Raw genomic sequence first — 15,658 nt, forward strand, 5'->3', positions numbered from 1 at the left:
TCTTGCTACTTGTGCGCCCCCAACCCCTCTACCTGTTACTTTTAGACGAAACTTACGCTCTCTCTCACCCTCCCACCTTTCTTCTTTAGTATCCTCCTCTCTTCCCTCAACCCACTTCTCATCCCTGGATACTAATGCAGCAACCGACACCTTATGCTCCACTCTTACCTCTTGTCTAGATGATATATGCCCTCTCTCCTCCAGGCCAGCATGGGCTGCTCCTTCGAACCCTTGGTTAACTGATGTTCTTCGTGAGCATCGGTCTAAACTTAGAGCAGCCGAGAGAAAATGGCTCAAATCTAAGGATCCATCTGACTTGAGTACGTATCAGTCTCTGCTTTCATCTTTCTCAACCCAAGTCCATACTGCCAAATCTTCATACTTCCACAACAAGATCAACAATGCTCCGGACACACGCAACCTTTTCAAAACTTTTAATTCACTGCTCTGTCCCCCTCCACCACCTCCCACCACTTCTATAACAGCTGAAGATTTTGCCACATTCTTTACAGACAAAACTACATCTATCAGTAATAAGTTCTCAGCTCCACACACACAGGAACTAAAACTGACCACACCCATGGCTGAAACTCCCCTCTTCTCCTTCCGTCCCCATTCTGAGGCAGAAGTAACCAAACTTCTCCTCTCCAGCCGTCCGAAAACATGTCCTTTCGATCCTATCCCCTCACACCTTCTCCAAGCAATCTCTCCTACAATCCTACCAGCGCTCACACACATCTTCAACACATCTCTTCTCACAGGCACTTTCCCCACTACATTTAAGCAGGCCCGGGTAACCCCACTGCTCAAAAAACCTACACTTAACACTTCATTCATAGACAACTACAGACCTGTCTCTCTCCTTCCATTCATAGCAAAAACATTGGTACGAGCTGTTTTCAACCAGCTATCTTTATTTCTCTATTGGATGCTAACCAGTCAGGGTTCAGGAGTGGCCATTCAACTGAGACTGCGCTACTGTCTGTCACTGAAGCCTTGCGGACTGCAAAAGCTGATTCCAAATCATCATTGCTCATCTTGCTGGACCTATCTGCAGCTTTTGACATGGTGAATCATCAGATCCTCCTGTCCACCCTCTCATCGCTGGGTATCACAGGGACTTCACTTCGCTGGTTCAAATCCTACCTCTCTGGTAGGTCTTTCAGGGTGGCCTGGGAGGGGAGGTATCCAAAACTCATCAACTGGTCACTGGGGTTCCTCAGGGATCAGTTCTTGGACCCCTCCTCTTCTCCATATATACCACATCTCTGGGCCCCATCATACAGGCGCATGGCTTCTCCTACCATTGCTATGCTGATGACACACAGCTCTATCTTTCATTCAAACCAGATGATCCATCAGTTGCTGCACGGATCTCAGGCTGCCTGGCGGGTATCTCTGCATGGATGAAGGAACTCCATCTACAGCTCAGTCTAGCTAAGACTGAGCTCCTTGTCTTTCCTGCCACTCCAACTTTACAACATGACTTCTCCATCCAGTTAGGTTCATCAACAATTACCCCATCGACTTCAGCCAGAAATCTTGGTGTAATCTTTGATGACCAATTGACTTTTAAAGACCACATAGCTAAAACTGCTCGATCCTGCAGGTTTGCATTGCACAACATCAGAAAGATCAGGTCCTTCCTAACAGAGCATGCTGCACAACTCCTCGTCCAGGCCCTGGTCATCTGCAGGCTGGACTACTGCAATGCTCTTTTAGCCGGTCTTCCAGCATGTACAATCAGGCCTTTACAAATGATTCAGAATGCAGCAGCACGGCTGGTCTTCAATGAGCCCAAGAAGGCCCATGTCACACCTCTCTTCATATCCCTGCACTGGCTACCGGTTACGGCTCGCATCAAATTCAAGACACTGATGCTGGCATATAGGACAGCCACCGGCTCATCACCTGCTTACCTCCATTCACTACTACGCATCTACACTCCCTCCAGAAATCTGAGATCCTCTCAAATGCCACTCGCCAATTTTCATTGGCCTTTTGAATAAGGCTCAGAGATGATTGGACTCTCAAGCGAGTTCCCATATGTAATGTCATAGTGAAATGACTGAAGGGGAACTGGTTAATCAAAGGGAAAATCTTATTTAAAAAAAAACTTAAAAGGTGGGTCTCAGCCCACTTCTAAATGAACTCTGGTGCGGCTCGACCGATATATGAATGTAATACAGACTAAAAACATTTAAACATCATGCAATTTTTGCATGAAAGAGTGTTGAGCCCTCTTTAAAGTTCAGGTACAAGTCAATTCACTGACCTTTTTCTGACTTAAGTTTTCTTACCTAAGAACATGAATTGGAGCTCTTAATTTTGAACTCTCAAAGTGCATTAGATTGAATAATTTAACTTTAAAATGGGCAACATTTACATTTACAAGTCTTCATTTGTCTTATTAAAAATATTGCAATATCATATCATGAGCTTCATATTGGGGTATTATCGTGAGATTTTGATTCTATTACATCCCTATTAAATATATGTATACTTCTTACACAGCTTTTAAACATAAAATTTTGATTTGATTTGAGTTCAAACTAATCGGTTTAGAAAAAAAAAAAAGGTTAATAAAAAGGTCAAATCTTATTTAAAAACTTAAAGGTTGGTCTTGGCCCACTTCCAAATGCGGTTTGACCAACATATGAATGTAGTATGGACTAAAAACATATAAACATCTAAAATCAAGTCCATTACACACACCTGAGTATTTAGGTAATAACAAGGACAATAAACTGGTTAATTGATTAAGCACTCTTTTTTTTTATTAATTTGATAAATGCTTTTAAAAAGCAACAAAAATAAGGAATGATACAACATAATGTAAGCAATTTGTCAGCAATGTTTAAAGTATTGCAAAACAAAGTAGGCTAGAAAGAGATAAAAGTGCAGAGTTCAGACACAAGAACGAGTATACAAAGTCCAAATGGTTTTGTAGAAACTGTCAAAGCATCAAAGCATGGGAAACTAAAGATCAGAGGCCTAATGCAGTAACATACAAACACATGAGCGGAAACAAGAATCCCTCCAAGCTTTCAAACAGCTGCCCGAGTGGCCATCTTGCACAAATATGTAAAGCACACGGCAGAAATGCAACACTCCAGTCGTTGCATGTGAGAAACCCAAAGGACAGAGATCTGAAGCCCCGTTTTTTTTTTTCTTCTTTCCGCTTTTTACAGCTGTGTCTCATATGTTCGCGCGGCCTCTCGCTGTGTCAGCTTTGCTATCGCTCAGTTCCCACCTGGCCGCCAGTGTTTTAACAGCCTGCCGTGATGCTGGGTGCTCACACCCGGGTGTCCCGAAAATCTAGACAGGACGTAGACTAGATCTAGACTCAACCCTCCCCAAATCTTCACTGCTTCATTTGAGGGTCAGTTTACCCTGAACGAGTTTTACTGTATCCTTCACAGGGCCGCCCCACTGTTTCCCATCCCGCTGCCTTCAAAAGGCCGCCCCCCGCCTTGAACCAGACAACATGCGAAATAAATATTACTCTGACCCATGTCTCCAACTCTTGGTGCCAGAGTCAAACAGAGCGAGTGAAAAGGGGGGAAAAAAGAAGAGAAGCTTCAGAAGGCCTTTGAGGTGGTGTGGGATAGTGTGAATGCAAACGTACGTGTCAGCTTTTTCAGACTGGAATTAGCACGTCTTTTGATTTCAGCGTCATGCTCCAACCTGCAGGAGCTAAAATGATTATAACTTAGGCGGACGGATTCAACGGATTTTGAAAAAAATTAATGCTGTATTCAACAAGGATAAAGTAAGTGACAGTGAAGACATTTATAATGTTACACAAGATTTCGGTTTAAATAAAGGCTGTTCTATTAAACTTTCTATTCATCAAAAGTACTAAAAAACTCAACATATCAGTTTCTACAAACTGTTTTCAACATTAGCTTATTAGAATGATTTCTGAAGGATCATGTGACAATGAAAACTGGAGTAATGATACTGGAAATTCAGCTTTGCATCACAGTAATGAATTAAATGTTAAAATGTATTCAAATAGCCACCTGTTGGTCAAGAGTAATAACCGTTCATTAACTATTAATTATGAAATTTCCAAAAATGTTAATAACTGTAGATTTCATTAGCCTATTGTAATGAAACTGGTCATGCGACAACATAGATACCAATTATGCCACAGTTGGCCAAACTTGCTGTCCACCATTTTGATTTATGTTGAAAACCTATTTTTTTTAACTCGTCCTAGACTGTTCATCTGATATTCACCAAAATCGAGCCAGATCGTCTTCAGACTGTGCTGACAGAAAGTTACGGATTTCATGTTGATAGATGAAACCGTTTTCGTACATCTACAAATTTAAGGCATGATGCCAAAATGCCAAATAGAAAACAGTTATTTTAAATCACAAAAAATAAACTACCAGTCAAAAGATTTTTGATGTTTTTTAAAGAAGTCTCTTCTGCTCACTAAGCCTGCATTAATTTGATCCAAAGTACGCAAAAGAGTAAAATTTAGATTTTTTTATTATTTAAAATAACTTTTAAAAAATATATATTTTAAATGTAATTTATTCCTGTGATTTTAAAGCTGAATTTTTATTATCATTACTCCAGTCACATGATCCTTCAGAAATCATTCTAATATTTTGATTTGCTACTCTAAAAACATTTATTATTATCATTATTATGTAATATTATTATATTTGATGAATAGAAAGTTCATACGAACAGCATTTGTCTGAAATAGAAATCTATTGTAACATGATAAATATCTTTATCATCAGTTTTGATCAATTTAAAGCATCCTTGCTAAATAAAAGTATTAATTTCTGTAATTGGATCTTTCTATCAATTAAAGAATCCTGAAAAAATGTACTTGGAAAAAAACTGTTTTTAATATTGATAATAATAATAATAAAAATAAATGTGTCTTGAACAGCAAATCAGAATATTAGAATGATTTCTAAAGGATCATGTGACACTGAAGATTGGAGTAACGCTGCTGAAAATTCAACTTTAATCACAGAAATAAATTACATTTTATTATATATTTAAATAGAACACAGTTATTTAAAATAGTAAAAAATATTTAAAGATTCTACTGTTTTTGTTGTTCTTTGGATCAAATAAATGTAGGCTTGGTGAGCAGAATAAACTTTTTTTAAAAACATTAAAAATCTTTTGACTGGTATTTCACAAAATTACTGTTTTTAATGTATCTTTTTTATATTATTAATATGTATTTTTGCTGCGGCTCTGTGGCAGAGTTTCACAATGACTGTGGAAAAACTGCCTTTCTTTCTTCACTTGATTACCCAAATTTATATCACTCAACAGTTTGCAGTGTGGTTTGAGCTTGTTTAGACTGAGCAGGACTGTGACCTTTTTTTATCTTGCTTTTAAGACATGGTGCAATGTCAGTCCTCCATAGTGTGTAAACAATCAGGAAAGCTTCATTTTTGTTTCTTGTGATGAGGGTGGCTAAGTTACCCAGCACTGTCAGGAAAATGCTTTGCAACAAGAAGTAATCACTTTTGTATTTCTCCTCTAATCTCATTCACATGTTCATTTAGAAAAGTTGTATACAATCCCCAGCTAAATACAGTTGAAGTCAAAAGTTTACATACACCTAGGAGAATCTGCAAAATGTTAATTATTCTACCAAAATAAGAGGGATCATACAAAATGCATGTTATTTTTAATTTAGTGCTTACCTGAATAACAAATTCCACATAAAAGACGTTTATGTGATCTTCAAATTTCAAAAGTTTTCACCCCCTGGCTCTTAATGCATTGTGTTTCTTTCTGGAGCATCAGTGAGCGTTTGAACCTTCTGTAATAGTTGCATATGAGTCCCTCAGTTGTCCTCAGTGTGAAAAGATGGATCTCAAAATCATAGTCATTGTTCAAAAGGGTTCAAATACACAAAATTGCTAAAAAAAAAAAAAAAAAACCTGAAGAATTTGTGTGACCTGAAGGTTTTTTCAAAAGAACAGTGGGCAGTTTAACTGGGACTCATCTTGTTTTTGCCTGTGTTTTTCAAGCTTGCATGTCTTTTGGTCAAGTGACATGCAACAACCAGTACTATTTAAATGAAATAAAACCTGGTGTGAAACCATGTTTTTCTCTCTTTTGGACCTTGGCAGTAAAGTAACCATCATTACCACTTTCATTGTACTGAAAAGAGCTGCTCTGAAGTTCGGCCAAACCATTTCCTTTTGTGTTTCACACAACAAAGAAAACTTGTAGTTTACTCACAGTGATAGTTTATTTTTCTACTAATCTTTGTTTGTGTTTATCTGAAGAAGGAAAGTCATATACAGAGGTTGGACAAAATAATGTGAACACCTAGCAAAGGGGCAATATTTCTTTATTAAGTTGTTTCACCACTATTTTCCTTTGATAAAGCTTGCAGTTTTCTTAGAATAGGTTCATACAACTTTCAAATGATTTTTAGGAAAATATTGTGTATAAAAACAACTGCCAGTTGCTTTTACAGATGTTGGAGTAGGGAATCTGTTTCTCACTCAATTCTCTAAATCTGCCCAAAGCTGTTTGATAATATCAAGTCAGGTGACTATCAGATGATTTGTCTGGTCAGGGCAGATATTAAAGTTCATCTTGATGCTCCAGCTGTCCAGGTTTTTTGATCATGACTCCATTATTTATTTTAGTATTAGTGTCTGCCCTTACGAAACATGCTTTTTATATTACTCAGAAATATACTTCAAATGATATCTAAGTATACTGTACTTGACTTATACTTAGAAAAATTATATTTGAGTTATACTTGTGCTCTGAGAATCTGTGTTTTCAGTGTTTTACGCAAAGGCCGCTATTAGTATTTCCAAAACACAAGTGAAGAGGAAACTGAAACAACAGATGCTTCCACATGTAATCTAACACAATCATCTGAACGGTATAGGGCCTTGAAAATCTAGATTCCGAAAGAAAAGTTTATTATGAACTAGAATCTAAAATTGTCATGATCTGGGCTGGGGGTTTTCCCTCAGCCACCTGAGGTCACTGTTTCCCTTCATCTTGCACTGCACTTCCCTGATTGTCTACACCTGTCTTGTTGTCTTTGATTATGACACTCGTTTCCTCCACAGCTGTTCACTATCACCACAGACTTTATAATCTCCACTCTCCCACCACTCTTGTGAGTCTGCATTGTTTCCTGTAACCTGTCTTCATGTGTCTTTAAGTCTGTCTGTGTGCTCCCGGATCCTGATCTTGACCGTGTTTCAGTTCTGTTTATTTTTATATTATATTCAAGTTGTGTTGTGCCGTGTTGGCCTTTTGTTTGTGTTTTGTTTGTTTATTTATATTAAAACTCCTTCCCTGCATTTGGACCCAGATCTCCCTTCTTACACGTGACAGAATGCAGACTCCACAAATGGGTCCAGCAGGGAGGAATCTTTCTTTTGAGGAGGCGTCGGCTGCTCGTTTTGAGGTCATCTACGCTTACCTGGCCGAGATGGATGCCCTTAATGCTGAGGCGGCGCGGAAGCGCCCCTACTATAGGGCGAGGGCGGAGGCGTTTTTTCGAGAGAGGGCGTCCGCTCAATCTGTTCCGGACGCAGCCGTGACCGTGCTCTCTGTTCCGGAAGCGCCTGTGGCCTCGCTCCCGGTTCCTGACACGACGGTTACCGCTATCTCTGCACCTGACGCGCCGGAGACCAAGACCTCTGCTCCTGACGCGGCGGTGACCGCGCTCTCTGTTCCTGACGCGGCGGTGACCGCACTCTCTGTTCCTGACGCGGCGATGACCGCGCTCCCTGTTCCTGACGCAGCGGTGACCGCTCTCTCTGTTCCGGACGCGGCGGTGACAGCTCTCTCTGTTCATGATGAGGCGATGACCGCTCTCTCTGTTCCTGACGCAGCGGTGACCGCTCTCTCTGTTCCGGACGCGGCGGTGACAGCTCTCTCTGTTCATGATGAGGCGATGACCGCTCTCTCTGTTCCTGACGCGGCGGTGACCGCACTCTCTGTTCCTGACGCGGCGGTGACCGCGCTCCCTTTTCCTGACGCAGCGGTGACCGCTCTCTCTGTTCCGGACGCGGCGGTGACAGCTCTCTCTGTTCATGATGAGGCGATGACCGCTCTCTCTGTTCCTGATGCGGCGGTTGACCGCTCTCTCTGTTCCTGACGCGGCGGTGACCGCACTCTCTGTTCCGGACGCGGCGGTGACCGCTCTCTCTGTTCCTGACGCGGCGGTGACCGCTCTCTCTGTTCCTGACGCGGCGGTGACCGCGCTCTCTGTTCCTGACGCGGCGGTGACCGCTCTCTCTGTTCCGGACGCGGCGGTGACCGCTCTCTCTCTTCCTGACGCGGCGGTGACCGCGCTCTCTGTTCCTGACGCGGCGGTGACCGCGCTCGCTGTTCCGGACGCGGCGGTGACCCCTCTCTCTGTTCCTGACGCGGCGGTGACCGCTCTCTCTGTTCCTGACGCGGCGGTGACCGCTCTCTCTGTTCCTGACGCGGCGGTGACCGCGCTCGCTGTTCCGGACGCGGCGGTGACCCCTCTCTCTGTTCCTGACGCGGCGGTGACCCCTCTCTCTGTTCCTGACGCGGCGGTGACCGCGCTCGCTGTTCCGGACGCGGCGGTGACCCCTCTCTCTGTTCCTGACGCGGCGGTGACCGCTCTCTCTGTTCCTGACGCGGCGGTGACCGCGCTCTCTGTTCCTGACGCGGCGGTGACCGCGCTCTCTGTTCCTGACGCGGCGGTGACCGCTCTCTCTGTTCCTGACGCGGCGGTGACCGCGCTCTCTGTTCCTGACGCGGCGGTGACCGCTCTCTCTGTTCCTGACGTGGCGGTGACCGCTCTCTCTGTTCCGGACGCGGCGGTGACCGCTCTCTCTGTTCCTGACGCGGCGGTGACCGCTCTCTCTGTTCCGGACGCGGCGGTGACCGCTCTCTCTGTTCCGGACGCGGCGGCGACCGCTATCTCCGTTAATGACGCGACAGTGACCGCTCACTCTGTTCCAGAAGCGGCAGCGACCGCTATCCCGGTTCCCGAAGCGGCGGCGACTGCTATCTCCGTTCCTGACGCGGCAGTGACCGCTCGCTCTGTGCCCGAGGCGGCGGCGTTCGCTATCTCTGTTCCTGAAGCGGCGGCGACCGCTATCTCCGTTCTAGACGCGGCAGTGACCGCTCACTCTGTTCCAGAAGCGCCGGCGACCGCTATCTCTGTTCCCGATGCGGCGGCGTCCGCTATCTCCGTTCCTGACGCGGCAGTGAACGCTCGCTCTGTGCCCGAGGCGGCGGCGTCCGCTATCTCTGTTCCCGAAGCGGCTATGACCACGCACTCTGTGCCAGGGGCGGCGGTGCCCGCTAGCGTTCCTCTGGCGGCGAGGCCAGCTCGCCATCCCTCCCCCTGATTCGCCTTCCCCCGTTCCTCCTCCCTCCAGACTTATGGAACGTCTGGGAGCCGTTCCGTAGGGAGGGGGTTCTGTCATGATCTGGGCTGGGGGTTTTCCCTCAGCCACCTGAGGTCACTGTTTCCCTTCATCTTGCACTGCACTTCCCTGATTGTCTACACCTGTCTTGTTGTCTTTGATTATGACACTCGTTTCCTCCACAGCTGTTCACTATCACCACAGACTTTATAATCTCCACTCTCCCACCACTCTTGTGAGTCTGCATTGTTTCCTGTAACCTGTCTTCGTGTGTCTTCAAGTCTGTCTGTGTGTTCCCGGATCCTGATCTTGACCGTGTTTCAGTTCTGTTTATTTTTATATTATATTCAAGTTGTGTTGTGCCGTGTTGGCCTTTTGTTTGTGTTTTGTTTGTTTATTTATATTAAAACTCCTTCCCTGCATTTGGACCCAGATCTCCCTTCTTACACGTGACAAAAATCATATTGAGATATCTTTAATACTTCTTGAGTTATAGGAACGCAAACTTTGGAAAAAACACTTAGACAGGTATGTTCTATGCAAATTGTTTTGATAGAGGGAAACAAGATACAATTCTAACTTCAACATTATTTATTCTTTAGTCATTGTTCTTTCAATAAAATAAGTATTGGCTGTATACAAAGTGACCAACATTTGGTTTCCAACCACTGAAAATGGCTAGTATTCAACAATCTGGACACAGGACCTCATTGAGATCACCATATCTCTGGGCCTGAATTATGTAGGGCCTTGAAAATGTATATTTTAAAAGAAAGGTTTATTATAAACCAGAATCTAAAATCATATTGAGATATCTTTAATACTTCTTGAGTTATAGGCACGCAGACTTTGGAAAAAGCAGGTATGTTCTATGCAAATTGTTTTGAAAGAGGGAAACAAGACACAGTTCTAACTTCAACATTATTTATTCTTTAGACATTGGTCTTTTAATAAAATAAGTATCGGCTATATACAAAGTGACCAGCATTTGGTCTTCAACCACTGAAAATGTGTAATATTCAACAATATGGACACAGAGCCTCATTGAAATCACCATATCTCTGGGACTGAACGATGTAGGGCCTTGAAAAGATTCCAAAAGAAAAGTTTATTATGAACTAGAATCTAAAATCATATCACTCACTTCTTGAGTTAAAAGCACACAAACTTTGGAAAAAGCACTCAGACAGATATTTTCAATGCAGTTTTTTGACAGAAGGAAACCAGATACATTTCTAGTTTTAACATTATTTGTTTTTCAGACGTTACCCTTTTAAATAAAAAAAAAAGAAGCATCATGTTTTTGCAAAATGACCCACATTTGGTTTTTGACCATTGAAAATGTGTAAAATTTACTCTTGGAGTCATATTACAATATCTCTGTGTTTGAGTCCAGGTTCCTGAGAAACTTTTCTTTTGGCATCATGTTTAACGCCCTTTGTGGTTTAATCCTAGAGATGTCAACATTTGAACTCTTTGAACTCTTGGTAGCTTCAGAAGCTGTTAAAATTAACAAAATCTCTTCTTCCAAATATCCCTGAAACTGACTCAAATATAGAATCTTATGAATAGACTAGAGACCAAGATAATGTGCCTCAACTTGACCATTTCAGCGCATGTTTGCTCTCAGACAGGTATGATCTATGCAAATTGTTTTGATAGAGGGAAACAAGAAACAATTCTAACTTCAACATTATCTATTCTTTGGTCATTGTTCTTGTAATAAAATATGTATTGGCTGTATACAAAGTGACCAACATTTAGTGTTCAACCATTGAAAATGGGTAAAATTCAACAATCTGGACACGGAGCCTCAGTGAGATCACTATATCTCTGGGACTGAATGATGTAGGGCCTTAAAAAATGTAGATTCCGAAAGAAAAGTTTATTATGAACTAGAATCTAAAATCATATTGAGATATCTATAATACTTCTTGAGTTATAGGCACGCAAACTTTGGAAAAAGCACTCAAGACAGGTCCATGTACGTTTTATTCATTTCATTTTCAATTTGAAACGAAATAAGCAGAAATAAGAAAACGGCTCATTAATTCGTTTTTTCATTTGTTCACAAAACGAAAAAACAAGATTTCGGCTCGATTTTTCGTTTTTTGATTCACGGGTAGAAAACGGATAAAGGACTTCGTTTTCAAAATTCGTTTTCCACCTGTGGGCGGTCACGAGACGCCCCTTTACGCCGATTGGTCAACCAAATCTGGACCGTTGACGCCTTCCATTGTTCATTCAACAAAATAAATAACCATTATTTATTTATTTTCATTCTTTATTTTCATTCTAATTGCAGTCTTTAAAACAACGAACGTATAAGGGCAATAACATTAATTGCATCAAAATATAATAAAATAAGACACTTAAAAATAATAAAATAGAAAAAACAATAAAAAAACTCACATGTGCATATTTTGTACAAATAGTTTTACAAACACAACAATTTAAGCTTTCAAATAATTTAAAGCTTGTGTCACGTTGTTTATTGTAAGATGTAAAAATAAGATGATTTTTTTTTTCAATAAAATTACGGCTTTCTTCTGTTCAACCTAACTCGTTTCACAGAAATATTTATTTCATAGTTATTAATCTGCACCCAGCATGTTTTATTTTGCTGTATGGTTTATAATCTGAGAATCATGCGCAAAGAAGAACAGATATTCAGTCAAGTGTGTAAATGCACAGCAGTCATAACTTTTCTTTTAGACATTATACTCAGTTTTGTACAAGCGATGGTAAGTGCAAATACTGTAATGCAAATTTACGTAAGGTTACGTAAGGAATTAAATTTTTATTGTAGGCTATATCATAGCCACGGGAACGTTTCATTTCGCCAGGATTTAAGTTATTATAAGTGTGCACAGCCTTGATGCTTAAATAAAATGTTGATATTAGCAAGACAAAAAAATGAAGCTTAGGCTTGCAAAGTCGGTGTTTCACGGTGTTCGGCCATCCACCGATTAAATTAATTGTCCACCCCCCACCTTTCGTTTTTTTATAAAAATGTTATAAAGAAATATTTTTTTTATAGAAATAATATCAATGTAGTTATACAATACAATTGTCCACTTCATACAGCATAAGCAACAGCGCAAGAGACGAGTGATTCAGCGAGATGACTGACACGACGATTAAGATAAATAAAACGCTCTAAAAACCCTGGGATAAATAAAACGTTCCTGTGGCTATATACCTACATATTATGCACCTATATATTTTTTCTTATTTAACAAAAGTTCACTTTGCGCTCTTGTGCTCCTGCCTCCGCTATGGTCCTGTCAATCATCTCGCTGTTGCTCCTGATGTATTTGAAGCAGACGATTGTCTGTTGTCCCGCTGAACTACCTTGATATTATTTCTATAAAAAAAAAAAATCTATATAATATTTTAATAAAAAACGACGGTGGGCAGTAATTTAATCGTTAAATGGCCGAACACCGTGAAAAGCGACTTTTTAAAGCGTTTCTTTTATCTAGCTGATATCAACATTTAACTTAACCATCAAGGCTGTGCACACTTATAGTAACTTAAATCCTGGCGAAATTAAACATTCATGTGGCTGATATACAGTGCAGTAAAAAATTAAATTCTAAAAAAGTTATGACTGCTGTGCATTTACACACTTGACTGAACACTGATCTGTTCTTCTTTGCGCTGTCTGTACCGCAGATACTCAGATTTAAAATCAGTCAGCAAAATAAAACATGCTGGATGCAGATTAATATTTGTGAAATAAATATTTGTGAAACGAGTTAGGTTGAACACAAGAAAGCCCAGTCAGAGGACTATCATCTTGTTGACTCTCATTTTAATAGAAACAGCCAGGTATGCAATCCTTAAAAGAATCAAGAAATAACGCGACACAAGCTGTAAATTATTTTAAAGCAGTAAATCTATTGTTTCAATAATTTACAGTATTTGTATTTCTTGTGTACATGTGATTTTCTAATTGCTTTTCCAATGTTATTATTATTACAATGTTTTTAGTTATATTGTATTATATTTTGATGTAATTAATGTAATTGCACTTGTATGTTTGTTGTTTTAAAGGCTGCAAAAGAATGAAAATAAATAAATAATAGTCTTTTATTTTGTTGAACAAACAATGGATGGCGTCACCGATCCAGATTTGGTGGACCAATCGGCGTAAAAGGCCGTCTCGCGACCGCCCACATGTGGAAAACGAATTTTGAAGTCGTTTATCCGTTTTCTACCCGTGAATCAGAAAAACGAAAAATTGAGCCGAAATCTCGTTTTTTTGTTTTGTGAACAAATGAAAAATAAAAAACGAATAAATGAGCCGTTTTCTTATTGCTGCTTATTTCATTTCAAATTGAAAATGAAATGAATAAAACGTACACGGACCAAGACAGGTATGTTCTATGCAAATTGTTTTGAAAGAGGGAAACAAGATACAATTCTAACTTCAACATTATTTATTCTTTAGACATTGTTCTTTCAATAAAATAAGAATCGGCTGTATACAAAGTGACTAACATTTGGTTTTCAACCACTGAAAATGGGTCATATTTAACAATCTGGACACGGAGCCTCATTGAGAGCACTATATCTCTGGGACTGAATGATGTAGGGCCTTGAAAATGTAGAATCCGAAAGAAAAGTTTGTTATGAACTAGAATCTAAAATCATATTGAGATATCTTTAATACTTCTTGAGTTATAGGCACGCCAACTTTGGAAAAAGCACTCAGACAGGTATGTTCAATGCAGTTTTTTTGACCAAAGGAAATTTTAAGAGAATAATCATTTTTACTTTCAACATTATTTGTTTTTCAGACGTTCCCCTTTAAAAAAAAAGAAGCATCATGTTTTTGCAAAATGACTCACATTTAGTTTTTGAAGATTGAAAATGTGTACAATTCAACATTTTTTTTGAAGTCATATAGAGCCATAGTGCCTTTAAAATGAAGACACCAGAAGGAACGTTTGTTAAGACACAATGTCTAAAAGGGCATTACGATATTTTAAATACTTCTTGCGTTACTAAGATGCAAAACCTTGGAGATAAAAACTTGAAAAGTGCTGTTTCCCCATTTTTGAATGGTCACCATTGGCATATAATGCAACAAACATTGCTAAAGTCAACAGATTTTTCTAACAGACCTATCAATCTCTCTGGAAAAACAACATTATGATGCTGCCAGTTTTCCAAAGTCATTTTTACCCCCTCATAATTTGGCTCTGAATCTCAGGTGAAAATGCCATTTGACTCTACAAAATAGTGGATTACTCAGTAAATATTCATCCAGGAAATTTAATATTTTGTCTTTCATCACTATACATGTTGATCTTTCTTCATAAAAAATAATAGCACAATCAAAAATTTGAGTTACTTTGTCCAAGCGCTGTATATCCCTTTAAGTGTTATTCAGCAAATGAGTGGCGGTGCCCTTTCAAGCACATGCATAAACACTCATGCATTGTTTTTCTTGTTTCCCCATCTCCTTTCCGTAAATGCCTGGCTTTTGTGTACATTCCCTGCTAATAAAAGTTTGTTTTCAAGAGGCTGAGTGAGGCTAAAAGAGAGATTGTACTTGAAAGAGAGAGTCATTGGGAGATCTCAGGGTGCTGTTCTGCTTAACTTCCCCCGGTCAAAAGCTCCTCAGTGTGGCTATCCAGGCCGGCAAATCAGCCTGTGCCCGCTGTTTACTGTGCCGGTCACAAGGGCCACCAGAGCTGGAACAAAGGGGGGTCTGTTCCTATTGTCCTTCCCCAGAATGACAGCTCTCTGTTGGGCTGAAAGACAGACCGGGGGGCCCTGGCTCCCACATACAAGGACATAAGACAGTTTTAACCGAAACCATGTCATTCTCTTTTAAACTCTCAATCAGACACTGCCTCAATGTAAACACCTGCGGCCATTCGCTGATTCTATCCGATGGAGGCGGAAAGCGATGTTTACATGGTTCAAGCTACTACTAAGAGGCATTTAACACTGATCGAGGTATAAACGGATATTCTGGATTAACTGCATTTATTTTCATTGCAAATCAAAGGACTGAAAGTATTCCTAAATGAACACAATAAGGGGCGTAAAACAAAGACTGACTTCCTCTCCATCCATCTTCCCAAACCCTAAATCAAAGCAGCTGCTGTTCACATCTGGGACTGCCCTGTTCCCTTGGTGCTGAAGGCACTTTAATGAGAGTACCTGACACCTGTGCTCAAGGCAAAGCTGTTTATGAAAACAATATCTCTGGCTCAGTCATGGCTCTTGACTGTTCAGAGCGTCTGGAGGTTAAAGTGTCG

This window comes from Garra rufa, chromosome 18, assembly GCF_049309525.1.
Source record: "Garra rufa chromosome 18, GarRuf1.0, whole genome shotgun sequence".
Taxonomy (NCBI): domain Eukaryota; kingdom Metazoa; phylum Chordata; class Actinopteri; order Cypriniformes; family Cyprinidae; genus Garra; species Garra rufa.